This window comes from Prinia subflava, chromosome 1 (genome assembly GCF_021018805.1).
Source record: "Prinia subflava isolate CZ2003 ecotype Zambia chromosome 1, Cam_Psub_1.2, whole genome shotgun sequence".
Taxonomy (NCBI): Eukaryota; Metazoa; Chordata; class Aves; order Passeriformes; family Cisticolidae; genus Prinia; species Prinia subflava.
This window is the reverse complement of record NC_086247.1, coordinates 124,234,319-124,253,146: the sequence shown is the minus strand read 5'-3', so window position 1 is coordinate 124,253,146 and position 18,828 is coordinate 124,234,319. Positions and strand designations below refer to the sequence as shown.

The 18,828-nt window shown below is 39.9% G+C and overlaps 1 long non-coding RNA gene across 1 annotated transcript; it reads left to right on the top strand.

Annotated features, from left to right (window-relative positions):
• The first annotated feature begins 11,804 nt into the window (after positions 1-11,804).
• LOC134563045 (uncharacterized) lies at positions 11,805-18,624 on the top strand. Its single transcript, XR_010083309.1, has 3 exons — positions 11,805-11,931; positions 15,165-15,350; positions 17,430-18,624. It is a non-coding gene; the product is annotated as an uncharacterized LOC134563045 (long non-coding RNA).
• The last annotated feature ends 204 nt before the right edge of the window (positions 18,625-18,828 follow it).

Sequence of the window (18,828 nt, the reverse complement as noted above, 5' to 3'; positions counted from 1 at the left end):
GACCAGCCACAGGTGTGGTGCCTGGCCAGAGCCAGGAAAGGCTCTGGAGAGGGAGACTGAGAGAAAAACTTGGGTTTGGACAAGGTGCTTGATGTCAAAATAGGAGGGCCAATTTAGGGGCCAGGTGAAGGCTTGGAGTCAACAAGAGATGAAACAAAGGAAGATAAACAGACAGAGAAGAAAAGACACGTTTTAGAAAGAGTAGGGATTACTCTGTGTGCCAGTTATGCACCCCAAGTGGGGCGGATCCAGACCCTGGATTCACACTGGGGTTCTCAAGCAGAATTTGAGAGGTGTATGCAGCACTGAGGCACCAGATATGATCACACAGCTGCTGCAGAAGCCTGCAGACACATAAACACCAGAGATGCTTTCCTCTTTTGCCACAGTTCCCTGGGGCCAGGGTTCACATCTCAGCACATCACCAGGGTGGGCCCATTCCTGACGGGGCCGAGCAGCTGGGAGCTGGGGATGCAGGAATTCCTCCTCCAAAATCCCCGGCAGGCCATGGTTGGAGAGGCATTTGCGAGGCACGCTGAACGCCCTCGTGACTGACACGTCCCTCTGAGCACTGCCACAGCAGAGGGGCCCCTTGGCAGAGCTCTCCTGTTCACTGACAGGGCTAAAGCACTTACCCGAGCTGCAGAAAAGCACCTCTGTTTCCCCAGAAGCTATCTTCAGGATCTGGGAACCCAGCCTAGAGCTACACTTGCCTTTCCTAGTCAGGCCAGCAGCAAAGCTATGTTTCCTAGGAAAGGTGCTGGAATTAAGTTTGCATCCAGTTTGCAGGAGTATATGGGCCCCACCAGTGGGTGGTACAGATCTGCATCATGGTGGAGACAGCGAGGAGGATGCTCATGTGAAACAGGGGTAGAACCAGCCTGGCAGCGTGGCCTGCAGGCACTGCTGAGAGGTCATCTTCTCTGCAGTCTGCTCTGCTGGCTCCCACGCTCAGCCAGGGCCCCCCCACCCCAGTGCAGGTGCCAGGGTGCTGGAAGATAAATTAACATAAAAAAGGACCTTCAGTAAGTCAGAGCAAAGTTGTGTTGGTGGGAGCAGACCTTGGCAGAGAAGGCAAAGTTGTGGCTGTGTGCCCTACCTGCTATTCTGTCCCATGCAAACCAGTTCCTACTGTCATGTATTTTTGCAGTAAAAGCACCAAATAAACCTGACCAGCACTTTGCACAAGGTTGATTTATAGCTTCAGCCTCTAAGACTAATTTGCTTTTTTATCTCTTTTACGTTGATTTTACTCCCTTCAGTGGCATGCCATAAATGAGACCATTCTAATATTTATTACACCCACATATCATTGTTATACATCAATGCATGGCCACAGGTAACTGAAGGCAATAAAATAGAAATAGTGTGAGAACCACTGTGTGTACAATCACTGCAATAGCTGTTTGATTATCTTGTAAAGTACATGCTTTGCTTCACCACGTATAAATGCAATCTGTATTTCACCTCGTGTTGTCATCTTTAAAAAACATGTATCCTCAGGTTGATTCCTCTAGCTCTGAATTTCTGTACATGTCTTGGATCAGGCTTTTCTCCATGGCTAGACTCCTCTCCATGTGCCATGTGCCTGCAGATGTGGCCCCAGGCATACCCAGACCCATAATCTGGGGTGCCTGCCCAGCGTTCTTGGGGTTGAACAGTGCCAGGCATAGCCAGGAAAGTTGTCTGGGAGACGTGGCTGTGGTGGGGCAAGGCTGGCACCTGGGTACACCTCAGCCTCTGCTCACTCTTGTGACTATCTTGGAGTCACACTTTTCCACTAGAAAAACATTTCCCTACTTCCTCGCAACCCACATATTGGACCATACAAAATGGAACATCTTCTCTTTGACAAGCACTTTATTAAGTTAGTCATTTATTTCCTTGTACTTCTATCAGTCTTTCTGTCTTGAGATAGAAGTGAACAGAGAAAGATTTTTTTATCCCTTTTAAAAGCTGTTAATTATGCTCAAGCTACTCTTTCCCTGATAGAGATATACAAATGGGAGGTAAAAGGATGAAAAAGGCACTGAGATTGACTTAAACAGCAGTTTGTCATTTTATCTGTAAAAGGAAGAAAACACAGAAATCTCTGTGAAACTTTCCTCAAATTAAATTTATGTATTTATATTAGGAATTACCACTGGGACCATGCTGGAAAATCAGGAGATCTGGCCCATGGACACCTGACAGAGTTTGCATCTCTGCTGTAACCTTTGGACAGATTTTGTTCTTAACTTAATAATCCTTGAAACCTCACCACTTGGTTTCATTTTCAACAATATAGAGGAGTCTCTCCATTGCCACTCAGCACAGTGGGTGCAAGAACAATCCTGATTTAAAGATGAGAGTTAATTACAAGACAACTGTAAGAGCCGAAAATTCTGGTGAGAACAACCCATCAACACTCCAGTGGTAGCCTCAGGCCACCTTTCAGGTCTCCAGGTAAAGCAGGTCTCTGGTACAATTCTGATGGCTCCAGTGTCCCTATGTGAAAAGCTACTCAACAGACTTCTCAAGTCCACTTAAATGTTAAGCACCACTTCTATCCTGACACTACCTCTCATATCTCTCTGTACATTCAGTGTCCTCAAAAAATAACCTAAGCCATAAACAGTGTGATCCTTCTCAATATAAAACCTACTTCTGTTGTTGCTGTTGCAATCCCACAAAATTAGCATCCATCACACACCTCTGACATAATTTCCCCTCTAATTCCTTTTCTTATTCGCCTATATCTCCATTTACTACTTCTGTGTGTGTCTTGGCATCAGACAGTACACATAATAGGAAAAAAAAAGACTGTGGAATTCCATTCTCTTTTATTTATTCAATAAGTTTCAGAAAGGGAAATATTTCTATAGGTGGGAAACCTTCCTTATGGAAAGGTAAAATTAATAAAGATTTCGTTAGCAAGTGAGAAATCAAAATCTGTAACAATAATCGATAAAAGCCAGCAACTTCTGGGGTGGTATAACACATTTTTATTGTACTTGCTACAGTATAATACATAACTATTTTAATACTATAGGAGTGACTCAAATTAAACTGAGTGGAGACTCCATCTATGCTTTTTAAGGGTCTTAGAAAAGGTACATAAAAGCCCAACTGTATGATATGTCTGTAATCCATTGACAAAACAAAAATACAGTGAAAGTGTGTGCCTGTGAGAAACACTGTATACGCTCTGGAAGCAGCTTCCAAACCACAATATCTTAGCAGCTTTCAGTTTCCAAAACAAAAAGCAATAAACTATATAATGCACTGCTACACTGCCAAAATAGTTTTAACCATGGTTTATGGTCAGATAAGCACAAACACAGCCAAAATCAATAAGGTTTGTGACTTTTTCTGTGTGTGTGTATACTTTAGAACAACCATATGCATTTTTGTCTTAGTCAAGAGAAATTATTGGTGTATTCTAGTGCACTACGAGTAGGGTTTACAGCCAAAAACTTAGTCTATTGTATTGTAATTAAACTAGTTCTGTTTTGGCTATTAGGTTTTGTTTTGTGGGGTTTTTTCATCTCAAGAAAAACAATAGGGCTAACCAGTTTCTCATTTGAGGCATGTCAAAGATTTATTACTTGGTCTGAAATTAAATGGAAAGAGAGAGGTGTCAGTTCAATTTGAAACATAGTCCTAAGTGAGAGTGTGTATGTTAACCATTCTGGGGGTTTCCAAGAGTGATCTAAATATGTGTCTAAAACACTGGTTGTGCCTATTCCTTCTTTCAATCAATAACACAGACCAGATCAGATATAAGGTGCTACTGCTAGCAGATCCTTGTCATCTGGACCAGATATCCAAGTTAATGCTCCATAATTATTAGTTATGGCTGAAAAAAGTCCCTTTTCATGGGAGAGTGTGGGCTGAATAATACTACAAGTTTATATATGACATCCTAGTGAACCTAAGCCCTAAATTTAATGCAGTAAGCAATGCATTGCACAGCTTGCCCATCTCAAAAATTTTTATACTAAGTGGCTGTGGGAAGACTCATCTCACACTCCTGCCTCCAATCACCAAATTTATTCTCCCACGGAAGTAATTTTACCCCTCTGCTTCAGATCCCCATATTTAACTGAAAGGTTGCTTGACCCTGAACCTCCCTAAGCACTGTCTCTTCTTATCTATCCAGAATTCAGAGGAACGATTGGAAAAACAACTTTTTTCTTTTAGTCTTGTCCATTCAAGTGCATTGCTAGCAATCCTCAGGTTCCAGACCTTGCATCTCCCCCTGCCCTGGCCAGCACAGTTTAGGAGAATGGTGTTTTAGAGCTTTGAATGGCACCACAAACAGCTGTACAGCAGACTGTTGCAGTAACATTCCAGACAGAAACTCCACAGATTGATTTTCTAAAACTGGCTAAAATTGGTATTAAGAAACACCTTATTTTTAAAAAAATACCCAAGATACAGGATTGCACAGTGCCATGTTTTCAGCTGAAAGCAGCACTTCACAGGGAAGCTTGAGGATTCACAAGGGCATGTCCAATGAAAAGGGAAAATTGAAGGCCTTTCTATTATACATTACCCTAGGTTTAAACTACAAATTTTCTCATTTCCATCTCATCCCGAAGTTTTGTTGAGGCAGCTCTTGGTGGATTGGAGAAATATCAGTAACATGTTCTAAGAACTGATACTATTACACCATTGCTGAGGTGGCAGAAGCTGACATATTCACCTGCTGACCATTACTTTGAGGTTTCATCTACTTTGCTGTCCCTGTCCTGCTCATATCTGTGATTAATAAGATAACATAATGTGAAACAAGGAGGTTTTCCCTGACACAGGACATTTCTTCACACTGCCATGCCTGGAGATTTTGTTAATGGGTAGTGGCTGGAGGTCCAGAAAGGCAGTGCTACATGCAGGTCATGCACTTCTCATGGTCTTGTCTACAGCAGGGGTCTCAGGTCAAAACTTAAACAATAGTTAGCACTATAATCTGTAAGGAGGTAACTCCGTAGCAAAACATCTTTTAGTCATAATATAAATAAGCTTTAAGAGATTTAGGTGTCTACATTCCACTGCAAACTGGGTCTTTAATTCCCCTAAGTTCTTCAAAAATCCTGGGCTTTGTTCATGCAATAATCAACATCTTCACTGTCCTTCAAAAATTTGCAACTAACTGAGCCACTTAATTCTGGAATTATCTCTCAGTAATGCAAATGAAGACAGTAGAGAACCTGATCAAATTTAAATCTGGGCCATGTGATAAATTCACAAATGATCTTTAATTGTTTATCGGAATACTGTTCCTGGATTTCTTAGAAATGGTATCCAGTTATTAGCAGTAAGCATTAATTTCCCACAAAAATTATAGGAGTTTAAAAGCCAAAATCTCGGTTTCTAAGAACAAGCACAATGTGGTTCCAATAAATTTTATGCTCTTTAAAACCTCTTGATCTCAGACTTTGTATTGCAAGTCCTAGAAATAACTCCACATTTGAAGCTCTTTCTTCAACTATTAAAGCATGGGAAAATTCAAAGACACATATATTTGTATTTAATCTTTCTGTTTTCTTAAAAAAATAAATGGTATTTATGGGCACAAAAAATCAGTACATATTCAGTATCTATGTTAAAATTCCCTAAATTAAGATGTTATGAATTCCTAATGCCAAAAATAAAAATGTAAATATTGATGTTTACGAGCTGGACAAGCTGCGACCTAGCCTTCCTTTATTTTACAGTAGAACCTATAAATATACACAACGCGGACCCCAGTGCAGGATTACAGAAGGTAATAATTTACACAGTCTAGCAGTCCAGTTCTCTTCTCTCTGGCAAATCCATAAGTTCCTTTGGGAAACACATGGCAAATTGTCCAAAACTAGTTACCAACTGCATTTGGAATGGAGTCCTGAATTCTGTAGAATGGAAATATTTGTAGTCTTTTGCTCAGTCACAGGGTTTTGGTCTGTGACACCTTTTGCACTGTCTACTTACCAGGTGTCAAGTACTTGATCGATATGAAAAAGGAAAATTTCTCATCTCTTTGACAAACTAGGCAGATTTTGTTATTTTGGAACTGTTGATGTAAGAGAAATAGTATAAACACAAAGGATAGAGAATAGCTGACATAAAGAAATGCAGAAATTTAGAAAAAAATATGCTCTTCGTAGCAGCTTCCATATGACACTTCAAAGAAGTAAGACAAACCAGCTAGTGACCACAACAGGTTTAATATTGCTTTTTATGGCTTGGAAGAGGGTGATGCTGATCTGCTGAAGGGAGACAGTTCCATATTTCTGAATGACTTTGCACAGATAGCTCTGACTCTACAGAGACTCCACTATCTCTATTTGGTATTAAAAACCATCTAACACACAAATATATGTACACAAATAAAAATCAAATAGACATAAAGACCTTGAAAATTATGCAAACACATATAGACAGAATATTCTTGTTCCAAAGTTTATCCTAGGGCTCCAGATGACAAAAACATTGAAACATTTGTTTCAAAAGGATTAAAATTATCATGAATTCTGCTCAAGCATCAACCTGCACCATGTTTCTCTTGGACTCAGAGCAAAGTCAGGGAGAGGTCACTGCTTATTTATCTACTCATATATTTTCGGAGGTGAGGAGGATGGGAAAGGGATTGTGAAAAAAATCAAGGCAAAGAATGATACACACAAAAGGAACAAAGGGGTAGCTAACTTGCCATTGAAAGGATAAGAGGATGAGTTTATACAAAGACTGTAAAGACATCATGGGCAAGAGGAATTCTGAGGTTCACGAAATTTGTGGGATTTCTTGTTTGAGTTCTGCCTCTTCCCACAGATTGCTAGCAGTATTCTGCAATTAGCTGCAATTTGTTCCTCTTTACGTTTGATACATTTTCTAACTCCTGACTCAAGAGTGTCAAGGTTTTAGCCCTTCTAGTGGATCAGGACTGAATTTCTGCTGCATCCCACCTAAATATGTTAGACTTCAGAAAGCCCACAGGCTCTCATGGAGGGGAACTGGGTCAAGGAAACGAACAGATAAGCAGCAGATAACAAGGAGGAGTTTGTTACATAGATTAAAGTACTCAGAGTTGCAACACTAACTCCAAGTTATTATGACCCATTGGTATGAATGAGGGAAATTTTAGCAATAGTTTGAGGCACCATTTGCAAAGAATTCAAGTGTGTTTTTAACTTACAATGCTGAAGTCACACTCTAATCAACAAGATTTAAGTGTATCTCTTTTCATATGCAATATGTCTTGTGAATATTTTGAAAACACAGATGTTGCTGTGTCTATAAAAAACTAGAATAAGAAAAAGTATATCCCAACCATACCGAGTAAGGTTATCCTTGAAAGTTTCTTTTTTGAGGTTTGCTTTCATGGGAAAAGACATCAAATACATAATCAAACATAGCTATGAGAACACGTAATAAAACTTTGTGCAAATGGAAATGAACTATGATTTCTCAAAATATCTATGCTTTTGAAATAAGTCTCTATACTGCGTGAAAAGCGTCACATGTCAGTTTTATATTCCTACAAACCTTCATTTCCTAGAGGCAGTCATTGACTGCTGACATCTATAGAGAAGAGGGGTTATTCCCATGTTTTCAGAGAGATGAAATATTTTCCCTTTGGAAACTTCTGGGCATCATAATGTCTTCATAAAAGTCTTAAAAATTCATTTCCTCTTGGTGGCAAATATATCACGAAGGCTCATCATGAAAGCATGCGACCCAACTAACAAGTGATCCTGCTGTTGCTGGAGAGGAACAGGTGGACAACACACAGCTGATGGGATGAGTTTAAATAAGCATGCTGCAGACAGGCATTTCTCTGCAAAAGAAGCATAGGCCAGCAATACCAGATAGGCCTGAGGTGAGGCAGGCATTCCTCAAGCCAAACTTAAGAAGCCCCTACTTCACATCTGCATTACTGACATGTCTCTCACCTCCCCAGTTTCTGCCCACTCCCCATCCCAAATCCCCCTTTTTCAAACCATTTCTGTCAAACACCATCTCTAAACTGGTTGCTCTTTATACATCTGTGACATACTCTTCATTATTTCTGTCCAATCACAATTTTCAAGCCCCTCTTGAGATGCAAAACAGTGCAAATACAGACTCAAAAGCTGTTTCTGAGGGCAGGCTGTGACAGAAGGACTTACTAGGAAGAGGACTGAATGAGACAGAATAAATAATCCTGGAGCTCTCAAACACGAGACCTATTCAGACATTTAAACTGCTTGAGTTTTAGCCCTGCTTTGTGTCAGAATTTCAGTTTTCTCACTGAACAGATGCTTGTTTTATGTTTTATCTTCCATATTCTCTCAGTTTTGAGCATTTCACAATTAACTCCATCCATGACAAATAAACCCTGACAGAATTCAGTGCATGGGAGACAGATGTAAACGAGCAGCATTGCTTTGACCAGCTGTATCTGGCTGAACCTCAGCAGCAAGCAGCCTGTCAAACTCTGCCTTTAAAAGACAAAACCCTCACATCTTGTGAGCTGGTGTGTGTGTTTGTGTGTGCTGCGGAGGCCTGAGCTGGAATAGAGATCATGTTAAATGGGGAAGAAGAGAGCCTGTGGTGGAGCAGCTGCTGCAACTCAGCACAGCTTCATTTAGATTTTCCCCCCTCCCACAGCAAATGCTAAATCTACCCTGCTAAAGAGGAGTTCAAACCATGAAGATACTCTGCACAGAAGAGGATTATAAAGCCCTGTGATGAGCCTGGAATGAAATTAAATATAGTCTGTGAAATGAATGTACCTTTCTTACTCCGCTCTTGGAGGTTTCATGAAGGAGATTTTGCCTCTCAAAGAACTAAGTGTAATCTCTCGTGGATAGATCCCAAAATGTCCACTAAATGTGTGACAAATTTAGATGACTGTTAAAAAGGAATGCACTTGCCTTGTCTGTCTTTTTTTTTTTTTTTTTTGTGTATGTGTGTGTGTGTGTGTGTGTGTTTGGGGCAAGAGGACCGTGTGTGTGCATGTGAGTATGTGTGTAGGAAAAGGAGGGCTCAGCCAGTCGATCAGATTTCATTAGGTTTCTAACTGCCAGCTTTAGGCTAGTGGTTTTGGAATATTACTTGGGATCATTTCAAGTATTTTCAGCTTTGAAAAGCAAGTTGTTGTAGTTTCTAATTAAAAGAGAGGAAAAAAGGCCCCTTTGTCAGTTAATAAATAATGGTCATTGACACTTCAGTTCAAAAAAACAGGAAACTCTGGAGCTTTCCTTTCTCCCATCTCAGCTAAGGGCTCTTGGCAAGAGACAGTGTCCCCAGCAGAGGACCACCTGCAGCTCGGGAGCAGCCAAGTCCTCAAGCTGAGATAGAGGAATTTTTTACATGACCATGATGTCCACTTCCACTCCAGGCCATCTTGAGACCAGATGCATCCAGATACAGAAGTGGAGGGTGCCAGATTTACAGTATAAAACACCTTCTTTTAGCATTACTCAGTCTATGGGATCCCTGGCTGCTTATTTTATCCCTCGTAATATTAGAAAAGAGTATGGATCCTGCCAAGTTTAGTAGTTTCATGTACAGCAATGACAAATAACCTTAAATGGTAAATTCTCTAGGAGCTCTCTTGTGTCTGCAAAGTACCATGAGCACTCCTGCTGAAATATATTTATGTATGTATATACCATCATCTCAAGGATAGGGAAAAGGTATACTTGGCATTTCTTGCCTCATTCATGTCATTTATTTCACCTTGTTGTGACAATTCTTACCTTTGCCTAATAACACCAAAATTATTCATGCAGATGTTTTAGTATCTTCAGAAACTTTGGGAAACATTTTGATTTCTCCAGATACATGGAGTTTAAGATCATACCCACTTAGTGCTCGACCAAAGCTACAGGTAAGTCTCATCCTGGGATTAGTCAAGGGAATAGGCAGCTGATAGGACTTAGGTATCTGTTATGCTAGTGCTACACACTGTCCTAGAAATCATTATGTGTAGATGACTGGAAGATTTACATGTAGAGATCATAAGACACTATTGGTGAAATTAAAACTGAGCTCTAAAATTAATCATGGCCAGAGAACACCACGCTCATTGGTATTTCTGTGGCTCATGTGAGTGTAAGGATGGCCAAGAACAGCTAAGCTGAACCTTGTACCTCAATATGAGAAAGGTGGGTTGGTAAAAATTCCTCTGGCCTCACAGAAACTTTTGTTCTTGATTCTGTTTCTGTGATAATGATCCAAAAAATTTTGGAAGGGTCCCTTCATAGAAGTTTTACATGACATCAGCTTTCCCTGTGACCAGCTCAAAAAACAACTAGAAGAGGTATATATGGAAACAATAAAGACCTACTGTTTTTATGGAAGTGTAATGCCATCCATATAAAATCCACCCTTTATGGAAACTTTCATTAAAAACATAACCCTGAAAGACTCACTACTAGTAATTCAACAATAAGAACCCTTGTTTTCTAATATAAGTGAGAGTCCTGTAATGTCAGGTTCATCAGAGGAAAAAAAGAGCTATTCACAAATACATCAGAGAGAAGTCTGTATGTGAAGATAATGAAGGACAGATGTTATCTCATCTGAAATAAAGATGAGATGCTGAGCTTAGGATTTTATGCAATGGAGGCTCAAGAATAGGTGTTTTATACCTCATATGCCATTGAAAATTATATATTTTTTTCATTATATTTTCTTTTATGCCCTCACTATACAGAGGACACAGAACTCCTTGGGCGAAATCAAGCTTTCCATCAGCTGCTGACAGTGTGATAAACTGTCCTCAATATTTTTCTCTGTCTGAACATCTTTCAGTTCCTTGTGCCCAATTCTCTGCCAGACCCAGGTCACATACACCTGTGTGAAGAAATACTGATGTAACCTGGTCCCAGATCTAAAGGGTTACAAATGTTGTAGAAGAGTCGCTGACAACTCCTAGGACAGCAGAAAAGAGATTTTACATGAGCCTGATCCCTCATGCATGCCCTGTGTCTGTCCTCTGTGTTTAAACTACTCTTTTGTATCTTAAACACATGGAAAATTAAGCTCAATTTACCAGACATATATAAGTATATGTACAAAAATACAATTGCTGAATGATTGCTTCTTTTCAGGTGGCTGAAAAAAATCATGGAATAACCTAAAAATTATTAAATACCCTTTGAGAACTATTTTTAAGGTAATGAGTTTATATTAATTCAACAAGGGGCAATGGCATAAATGGTAAAGTTGTATCATGAGTAAAGATTTGGCTATAAAGCAAGAATAAATATTCAGTTTTCAACATGCAAAGTGATTATTAATGACTACTTTTAATAAATTGAAAAAAACACTAGAGTGTATAAAAATAAGTGTCCTAGTATAATTTAGAATAAAATTAAACTGTCCAACTGAGAATCAAAGATCACTTGCTTTTTAAAATGTTTTTAAATTATTTTATTGAAGCAAACATATTTGTTTTAGTTTGATGGAATAACTAGAATGTCCACTGTGCTCTTAATTGAAGAGTTATTTTAGGTCTCATAAACCATTATCTTTCATGCTTTTCAGTGCCCAGTCCTGCTAAAAACATGTCTGTGACATATCATCTGATGACATTATTTTTTACTTTTTTTATACTGGTAGGGGACCCTGTGAAAGAGTCTTTAAAACATTTAACGGGGCTTTAGATAACTAAGTTACAGAGTAACTGGCTATCATGGAAGCCTTCGTGCTTATTTCTACCTACTGTAATCGCTTGTTCTTGCAGATTGCAGAGTAATCCAAAAAGAATTCCATAGTCACTCTACATTAACATAGAACAGGAGAGGTTGTAATGTGCACATTCCTTCTCCGATAAAGCAGCATAACAAAAGAATTAAGTAGGTGTGCCACCGACCTGTTTATTTCCCACAACACAGGCTGCTTGTTCCAAAGCAGAGACATCAGACATAGGAGTGTGGAACTCAGCCCTGGAGCAGCAAGTACAGCAAGTTCAGACAGGTACAGATAATAGCAAAATATTTTTTCTGCATTTCAGGTGCAACAGCTGAAAGCTGAATGTTGACACTCCCCAATTCTTTCCAAGTCTGTTACAGAATAGGGCTGAAATATATTTTGGCCTGAACAAGGTATTATCAGTTTTAATAGTTTGGGGAAGTGGGGGTGGAGTGTGTAATTTATCTGCATTTTCTTTAACATATGTTCATATATGAGTTCATTTGTTTAATCTCTGTGTGGTATTTTATCAAAAACTAATCTTCTTCATAAATAATTTCTCTTAGCTCTTATTATATAAGCAAAGTTCTCATATTTGCCTATGGAAGAGAACAGGATTTGAGGAGAATGAATCATTGTTAGCATTGCTTACTGATGTTGTACATTTATCAACTTTAAAAGTTCCAAGTCAGATTCTCAGAAAGATTAGGTGTAGCCTGCTATTGATTCTTAATTTATTAATTAGAAAATGTTAGTTTGATGTATCCCTTGGCAATAGTCTTCCCTGTGGAATATTTACAGATCATAAAGCAAACATAAACCAGGCAGCAAAATAATGAAAACCTGTGCAATCTAAGCATGGATGAAATCCCACCGGCAACTCAGCTGCAAGAAAATAATTCAGTTAATTGCATGCTTACAGTTTACTCCATCCCAAAACATTTTTATGCTTTGAAGGATGACTAACAATCACATTCAAAGAAAGACACTTCCTCACTAATATTTGTGTTACCCACAGAACAAAACATTCAAGGACACAGGAGATGGCTGTGCTTGCTGGTGTGCCATGAACAGCACGCTAGTTTTGCCATCCCTTATTTGGCCAGTGATCACCACAAAAGATGCAAGACACACTTGCATAAATGATGGGTCAGCAAATTGTTTTGTGAAGTCTTAATTGCACTGGTTCAGGTGTATTGCTGTCTTTCTGCTGTACTGTGGTGGGGAGCTTCCCTGGGGCAAAACACATGACCCACATTCCTCTCACTCTTCAAATAAAGGGAATGAGAAATAGCAAATGAAGCAAGGACATAATATCCTGACAGGGTTTACCTGGGCTGAATTGAAGGTTTCATGCGGAAAATTATTCAGGAGACCACAGTTCGTTATGGGAATGTGAAGGGATGGGAACAGGAGAGGAAACTGTGAATAACACTTCTGAGGAGTTCAAATAATTTCACTAGATTTATCACGTGCAAGAAATTCTGGAAGTCTCACTCCATTTCTTAAAACCCAGCCTTCTAAAATGAGAATATTGCAAGTGTACCAATCTGATACCAATTAACCATAACGTTGCTAACAATTACCTCATACTTCAAACCTTTGCCAAGGGTTTCTATTTGCACAGAAAAAGGCTGGCAGTACCCACATCCTCAGCTTCAGGCAAAGCATCTCAGGTTGTTCTCCGTGTTTTTCATCTTTCTAAATGCAGCATTTTTTATAAGGTTCCCTGGTTTCATTCTTTCCATATGTTTTCTCCTTGGATTTTGCCCAAGCGCCTGAAGTTTCAGGGCTGGGTTCTGCCCCAGGTGGTGCCACAAAGAGAGGAGGGCTGTGCCCACCTCCTGGCCTGGGGCCCACAGGAACTTTCCCAGTGTCTCCAGGCTCTCCACCCCAACAAAGAAGCAATGTCACCCTTGCTTTCCCCACAACCTTCAAGGAGCCCCTAGAGCCATCACCCTCCCTCCTGTTTGGCCTGAGCACATATGGAAATGAGTCCCAGTTGCACAAATGGGCAATTCTCAACAGCAAAATTAGTGCCAGGCAACTGAGAGAAGGCATTTAATATCTGAAACCAGGAGGCTCAGAAAAAACACCCAGATGTATGTGAGGTAACTTAGGTTGGACAATAGGGGATTCCTGGGTAAGAGCAGGGTTTAGCTCTTTCTTAAAAGGTAGTTCTGAAGATTTTTAAATGGAGGGGCAGAGGATCCTGTTAACATATACTTCACAGATACAAATCAATTCCAGAAGCAGGGTAGATGCAAAAGTGATGTTAAAAAGAGCCAAAAGAGGAAGTCTGTTTTCCCAGCTGAATTCAAAGCAGTGAATCCTAAAATTCAAGTCCCCATAAATTTGATTTAGAGCAAGGCCTTGAAATAAAATTGCTTTCCTCCCAAGGGAGCTGCCTTACGCTTGGAATAAGCTGAGCAAAGTCTGTGTTTGTTGAAGGTGATCCACTTGACACACACATTTGTAGCTGTATGAGCAGAGATTGTGATCTAAATATAGCAATTTTAACACTCTGTCTAAACTCAATGAATAATTAAATATTTTTGCACAGTAGGACAAGAGAGACTGAGAGGATAGCAGAACAGAACACCTCTAGCTTTGCTTTGCAGTGGTTAGATGACCTAGGTTTACATCCTATGCAGAGATCAGACAGAGGAAAGATCTCTAGCTGGATATCCCCCCCTGTCTATGCCCTTCCAACACTGATTTCTCAGTGGTGAATGACAGGGGAAGACATGGACTTGAATCAGTGTGCTTTGTTTGAAAAGAATCACCTACGGTCCCAAAAGCAGTGGAGATGGACGGCAAACCAAGATATTTCTGTAACATCCTAGAGCTTAGTCATGAGTTACACACTAATTTTATGATGTCAAGATTTAGACTAGAATACACAAGAACTTAGGCCCTGGAAATTGTAAGTATCAAAGGCAGGTCAGGGAGTATGAGGTGAATGGACAGAAAGGTAAGTTTAATCAATCTCTCCAAACTTTCCCAGCTTGAATATGTAGCAGAAAAAGACATCTTGATTTAGAATTATGTTCTCTAGTGAGAAAATAACATTGAAACTAAAAGAAACTATGGCAAAGGCTTTTGTACATTTCAATGAAGCGAAAAATTCTCAACAGGTTTATAGAAAGGTTGGATATGCTCATTTGAATTCTTTGGCTGCTCTATAGTAAAACTATAAACACACAGCCTATCTTCAAAAACCACAATATTAAAAGCTAGATAATTCAGAAGTTAGGAAATAGACTAAGGGCCATCTTTGTGACAACAATCCAACTTTTTTGTGCATATGCCTCAAGATAAGACCCCAGACTACCCCTGCCCTGTCCTATGCTCAAGATGGATAGTAAGTAGGTTTATAAAAATTAGTTTCTTCTGTGTGTTGAATATGTGGTCCCTAGTGTTTTTACTCTAAATTGTTTAAATGCTGAATGCTGTTCAAGAGAGAATAGCATTTAAATTACCCCCCCCCCCCTTTTTTTTTTTTCTATACTCCTTAGGACCACAGTGCCTATGTGGGATATTTCTGTATACTTCCCAGCTCAGTGGAAGCAGGAGCACACAGGCGGCTCTGTGCCTCTGAGTCTCAACTGACGGGATATTGGAGGATCTGGACTTCAGCAGAGCTGTTTCATTGCCATCCTGTACACTTGACAAGTCATCAGGCCTTGGAAGCAATTAAACTAGTTAGTTAAAATCCCTATTGCCATATATATACAGTGGGGATGTGTGTGTTTTAAATTATTCTTTTGCATGATTCATTTGGCGTCCTTAATAACATCACCACTCAGTAATTTTCTAGCTTGCTTATTGTTCAGAACAAAACTTTGAGACACAATAACCTCATGCAGCACCACAGGCTGGGGGCAGAGTGGTTGGAAAGTGGCTCAGTGGAGAAGGACCTGGGGATGCTGGTAGAGAGAAGCTGAACATGAGCCAGCGTGTGTCCAGGTGGTCAAGATGGCCAATCCCATCCTGGCTTGTACCAGGAATAGTGTGGCCAGCAGGACTGGGAAAGCCACTCCTACTGCATACTCAGCACTGGTGAGGCCACATCTCCAGTGCTGCATCCAGTTCTGGGCCCTCAGCTCAGGAAGGACATTGAGGTGCTGAAGCATGTCCAGATAAGGGCAATGAAGCTGGGGAAGGTCTGAAGCACAAGTCTGATGACAAGCAGCTGAGGGAATTTGGGTTGTTTAAAAAACAACCTGGATAAAAGGAGGCTCAGGAGAGACCTCATCACTCTCTCCAGCTGCCTGAAAGGAGGATGTAGCGAGGTGGGGGTTAACTTATTCTCTCAGGTGACCAGCAAAAGGACAAGAGGACATTGGATTGCACCAGAGGAGGTTTTGGTTGAATATTGGAAAGAATTTCTTTGCAGAAAGAGTGATTGGACATTGGAATGGGCTGCTCAGGGAGGTGATGGAGTCGCCACCCCTAGAGGTGCTTAAGGAAAGAGTGGATATGGCAATCAGTGGCATGATCTAGTGGGCATGGTGGTGTTCGGTCATAGATTGTGCTGGATGATCTTAGAGGTCTTTTCCAATCTAATTTATTCTGTGATTCTTTGATTATGTGTTATAGCTGATTCAGGATGATGCCTTCCTTTAGTTATTTGAGGGTCATTTTAGGACAATTTTTAACACCAAGGTCCCTCAGAAGGAGAGGTCTCCACATTTTCCCTTGGACAATAATGCTTTTACAATTAACTCTTCCATGGTTCTGACTACAGCCATGGAACAGGCTCTCTGATTCATAGAATCATAGAATGGTTTATTTTAAAGGGGACCTTGAAAATCAAGTTAAACTCCTCTGCTGTGAGCAGGGGCACCTTCAACCAGACCAGGTTGCTCAAAGCCCATCCAACCTGGCCTTGAACACTTTCAGGGATAGGACATCCACAACTTCTCTGGGCAACCTGTTCCTGTGCCTCATCGCACTCACAGTGAAGAATTTTTTCCTTATAAGTAATCTAAACTTACTCTCTGTACGTGAAAAGTCCAGAATATTTTTCTCTCTTTATGAAGGTATTTGGGTTTACAAAGCTTGAGAAAAAGAGCTGAATTGTATGGTGCATCTAATTTAAAAACAGAAGTTTGTTCATTTTTCTTTAGGGTTCTCTCAAAAAAAGCATAAAAAGACTTGTTTCCTCAGAGCAGAAGAGCTCAGAGTAGAGCTGGAGTGGTATTGTGGGTTTTTATATTTACTCTGTTCCTGTTTTTAATACATGAGCAAACTTAAGACAAAAGTACAGTGAATATTCCTTTGCAAATTATTTTAACTTGTGGAGTGACAGTGTGGTCTAACCAGAGATGGTTTCTCATTATATGTCTGTCTGTCTTCTGGCCTGAACTCAGGAATGACAGAGTGCATAGGAGTTACTAGGATGGGTTTGGAGGATTTCAGTGTTATTTTCTTCAGGTTAAGGAGTTTGCCTATTAACTCAACTTTTCCTGTGGAAAATCTTGTGCCAGTGATTTACAGAACAGACAGTAAGTGAAGGGACAGATTAAAAGACATATGTTAATTGTTCATTATGTACCTGTGCTATCCTTTCCCACTATAATTAATCCTTTTGTAACGATGGCCAGACTCACATAGGACAAGGTCGGTTCCCTACTTTCATGTGAGAAGAAAGTCAGGTACACTTAGAGATTACAAGAACTGTCTGTTGTCTGCCTCAAATCTCAGCTCTGCACTGGTAGATTTGTTGGTGCACAATTTTGTTTCCATTTTTTAAGAATTCTGTCTTCTGTGCCCCACAGGGTCTCAGATGGATCAGCCTAAAGCACTGGCAGTTGCACCCAGTTGGTTTCTGCATCTGACTGAAGTCACTCTGAGGGCTGAGCTCCTTCTTCCCTTCCTTCACCAAAGCCCTGAACACTTGGAGGAGGTTTACCATCCTTACAGATGCTTTCCTGAGAGCTGCCATGATGGGAAAGAACATCTTCTGAGGGTGTAGGCCTACAGTCCTTGATGATTACATGTTCAGTTTAAATCACTCCTTAGTGCTGCAAATTACTGACAACTAAAGCTACAGTCCTGTGTATTCTTACTTCTTGCTATTTATATCTAATGAAAAATCAAGCCATGTTTCCTTGCAAATGGACAAAGAATGCAAAACTGAGCCAGAGTGTGAGACTGCAACAACTCTGCGTTATAACAGTTTTGGGAACCTGGTCTTAATCTGTACTTTTCCCCACAGTAATTCAAATTATTTTTCTAAGTGATTTCAATGACCTTTTTGTGGCAACATTCATGTTGCTATTGCAAGTCTTATATTAATATTAAAAGGTGCTCTCAGACCACATGCCTCCACTGAGACATACAAATGCTTGAAGGTGGGAAATCTGCCAAGATATTCTTTCTACACAGTTAGGAAAACGAATGTGTGGTTAATCATTGTTTTATCCAAAAACAAGCACAGAGAGATATATTTGTAACTTATGTATGCACCATTCCTCAATATCAGAAGAAAGTAAGGCCCAAAAGGTCACAGAGTTGTTTGCAAATATTACAAAACCATTTAAATATACAAACAGTTTGCCAGGAATTCTTCATAATCATGGTTGTCTATGTTTACTCTCGAAAAAGAAATCATGACCAAGCTCAAAAAGTTATATTTTCAATGTCAGTTATAACTGAGAAACTTCACTGACTTCCCTGGGCTTTCAGAACTTTTGGAAGTGTGTAAAAAACCTGTGAAAACAGGGGATTAAAAAAAACCCTCATGCCATTTTTATAATATGTGCTAGAAGGCTCTTTGCAATATTTCAGGATCAAATTCTGCTTTTTTAATCCCTTCTGTCTTCCCACATGTAAGAAGAAATATTTTTCAGCACTACAGCTCTTAATCTGAACAGTTTCTACACTCTAATTGCTTTAGTTTTTATGAATATCAGTCAGTGCATGTGATTTTGTTCATCTATGGACACATTCCATGTAAGATCCATAAGCAATAAAGGGTTAAAAAAAATACTTGTTTCAGTTAATTGTTTTTGAGAGCCACAAAACCTGATTTTGAGTTTGGCCTGTAGACATATCTCTGGGTACTGCCCAGACCAGTGGTGTGATGGATGGCAAACATTTCTGTATTTACTGTGGCACAGTGCCCAGCCTTTATACTGTCTGCTTCCTCCTCTTTGCAGCCCATGAGGTCTTCAG